We start from the raw sequence: 3,397 nt of genomic DNA, 5'->3' as shown, positions 1-3,397 counted from the left end.
TGAAAAAAAAAAAAAAAAAAAAAAACACCAAAGCAAAAACATCAAAAGTTCCCCATGTATCAAATGTAATACAAAAAAATAATAATTATAATCTAAATAACATGGCACATCTATTCCTATATGCCTGGACTGTGTCTATGCATAGATGGCAAATAAAAATCCTGAATCTTGAATTTTCTTTTTGTTAAAAGGTTTAATAAACATGTCAGTTCCAAAAAATTTGAATGTTCTGGCTATTTTTTGATGTGTCGGGCTTTACAGGGTTAAGTAAAGGGAGCAGCAGCAGTAAAAGTAACAAGTCCTGCATTCAAAATGTTACTTAGGTACAAAAGCATTAGCGTCAAAATGCCACATTTAACAATGTATGGATTATAGTTACTAATATTGTGTGCATCACAATGTTGCAGCTGGTAAAGGTGGAGCTACTTTTAACTAATTTATATGCTTATAATTTTAACTGCTGCTGGGTAGCTTGTGAATTTTCCAGTAGAAATCAATAAAATCTTATGATTAAACAGTATTTTTTGTGAAAATCTGTTTGTTTTTTTAAGGGAACCACTAAAGATAAAATAAGTGAAGTAAAAAGTACAATATTTGCCTCTAAAATGTAGTGAACTCAAAGTATGAAGTAGCACAGAATGAAAATACTCAAGTAAAAAAAAAAAAAACTCAAAATCCTACCCAAGTACAGTAGATGATGTTTCTCATTTACCTGAGTAAATGTGCTTAGTTGTTGTCCACCACTCATGTAAGGCATACGTGGCCACGGTGCAGACAAGCGCTGGACGTTAAAACCCTGTATTACTAGAATTGTCCCAAGATGTGGCCAACACTGTAATACGTATGATACTGCTTTACTTTTACTCAGCTGTGTGCATACTGTGATGGCAGAGCCACAAGCTTTCTTTAAAAGGAGGAGCACAAACTGAAACTTTTTATCCAACGGGACCAAATAAGGTGAAAATACTGCTGATCCCATAACAAACCACACAGTGCTCCAGCAAAGCACTGTTTGTGTTGGGCGACTCCCAGCTGTGAATGGGAACACTGTACGAATGTGACATTTAGTTAAAGCTGGATGAACCTGGTTCAGAACGATGCACAAAGGTTTCCACTGTGTGGCAGCCGATGACCACCTCTGAGCAAGATGAGTAAGAGCAGACCTGGAGGCAGCTCCACCAAACTCTCCAGATACCTGATATTTTGGTCTGTGGTGATTATGAGCTCCCATTCTGCTTGTTATCTGTGTGTTTAGACATAAAAACACAGAAGACAATACAACAACCAACCACGTATGGCTCAGTGTCATCTTTCATTTGTGGTTTTCTGTGTGTAACAATCACCTGAACAGCAGTGTGACCTCTTTTCTGCCAGGTTTTGATGTCAACAGACAAAAGCTTCTATTCAGCTGAGGCATGTGGGTGTAAGTTGAAAACGAATACAGAGGAATATAGCACAACTCAACTATAGATGGGAAATCAAAGTCTGTGTACTACATGAAGCTTCATGTCAACTAAATGCTGCCACCACACTGGTCACCTACACCACTTAGCTACATTGCTTTTTTGTCAGGCCGCAAGAGACGTGTAAGGAACCGTATATTCTGCTGCCTGGGATCTAGGTGAATGGTTAGGAGCTGCCCCAGGATGCTGTCACAGCTGACATCCCTGTTTTAGAGTCTTGGATTGCGTCTCAGACTTTCTCAGCCCTGCACAGAGGCAGCAAATCAGACACTTTGTAACAAAAATCTAAACTTGAAGCTAAAATGATGATGCTCTGTGTCCAACATCACACACAAACCTGACACACTTGACAAGCGTCTACATGCTGACAAAATCCAATTCGATACAAGCTTTCACATCAGTTTCAACACTCGTGATGTTCTAACTACAGCACTTTGAAAAAAACAAACAAAAACAAACCCAGACCATTTCCCTGTAAGGACAAAAGTAATGCAACAAAGTCTGAGCACTGAAAAACAGAGGGGCTTCTGTGGCTCTCACATCTGGGAGCCTCGTTGTGGTTATCCTTCTTATATCCAAAAGCCTTGAAGCTGAGAGGCCCTGGGCTCAGGAACCAAAGGCCTCAGCATAGGAATCAGGCTTAACTGAGGACAGAGCTCCACTCAGCAGGGGTGGTGCAGGTAGAGGGGAAACCCGGCCATTATCCACAACAGGGATGCACAGGTCCACCAGTAATAAACACTGCGTTTAGAAAAAGAAAAAGAAAAGACGAGTTCTAGCATCGAACAGAACGGGGAGGGGGGGCTCCTCGTGGCTACTCTACATGCTTCCATGTCCACATATCGATGGTTAGTGAAGTGTGGAGACAGTAACTAGATGATAAAACGTGAAGCTACTAACGACGGGGGTGGAGGAGTAAAATGAAGACAGGATGCGTGGCCCTTCCTTCCAACCATTCCACACACATAGTTAAGATTCCCCTTGAAATTGTCAAAATATTTCACATACGGGCAGAAAAACCGCAGCATGTGGGATTAGCGACAAGCTGTTCTGCGCAAATGTGTATTAAATGACCAAAAAGTCCACATTACGTTTAATCAATACCACCCGCCAGTCTGTGCGCGTGAACCTAAGTATTTAAACAACATATTTAACGACACTGCTTTTGTGAACGTGGCTGAAATTCCATTAGCAGCTTTTAAAAGCAACTCACAGCGAAAATAAGATAAGTTGAAGTGAAGCACCATTGTTAGCAGAAGCTACGAGGCTGCGTGATGCTCCCGCGTCTTTGTGTTACGGTATTTTACCTTAAGTTGTGATTCTGGCTCCTTTGTTGTGGCTCATTAAAAGTTGTCGTTCTCTCCGTCGTTACTGTTAGAAGACAGCTCTCCCGCTCCAACGCCAAGCCGTCCAGCCTTTGTTTTCCACGAGGAGCCTGCGTCCTTCTCCAGTTGTGCGTTGTACTACGGGGCGAGGACAAAGAATATTCCTAAATCCCCCCTTTTCTCCTCCCAGCTCCAGCCGGCACCCCACCCCCTGTCTGCACAGAGCGGAGGAAAAGCAGCTGCCAGAATCCCTGATGCAATCTTCTCTCCGTCTTTACCATGTACTCACATTCTGAGAATATCAGGGTCAGTGAAATATGTGACAGCAGGACCAGTCAAAAAGCAACGAGTGCATGGCCTGTCTTTACTGGAAAAAAATCCAAGATTTTTGTTCGCCATTTTTGCATAAACACACAGTCTAAGCATATAGGAATTCTTGTGCAGGGCTCTAGTTGTCGCAAATGCATTGTGCTTGTACTTAACTACTTTAAACTACTCTCAAACAGTGTAAAGTATTGTAATAATCACCAACAGAGCAAAAAGAAAACTCTTTGGAGCATCATGTTAGCTGCATTGCACATGTGAGATTGTCTGCACACAGTGTTCAGC

General features: G+C 41.8%; 1 protein-coding gene across 1 annotated transcript in view; it reads right to left on the bottom strand.

Moving 5' to 3' along the window:
* Window positions 1-3,082, bottom strand: part of gjc4b (gap junction protein gamma 4b) — an 8,966-nt gene extending 5,884 nt beyond the window's left edge. Inside the window, exon 1 of the mRNA XM_020611078.1 lies at window positions 2,771-3,082. The gene's annotated coding sequence lies outside the window, so the exon portion shown is untranslated. The remainder of the gene's footprint in view (window positions 1-2,770) is intronic.
* Window positions 3,083-3,397: the final 315 nt, after the last annotated feature.

Source organism: Monopterus albus, unplaced genomic scaffold, assembly GCF_001952655.1.
Source record: "Monopterus albus unplaced genomic scaffold, M_albus_1.0 scaffold109.1, whole genome shotgun sequence".
In the NCBI taxonomy this organism is placed as follows: Eukaryota; Metazoa; Chordata; class Actinopteri; order Synbranchiformes; family Synbranchidae; genus Monopterus; species Monopterus albus.
Note: the sequence above shows the minus strand (reverse complement) of the source record. Positions and strands in the feature narration are given on the sequence as shown.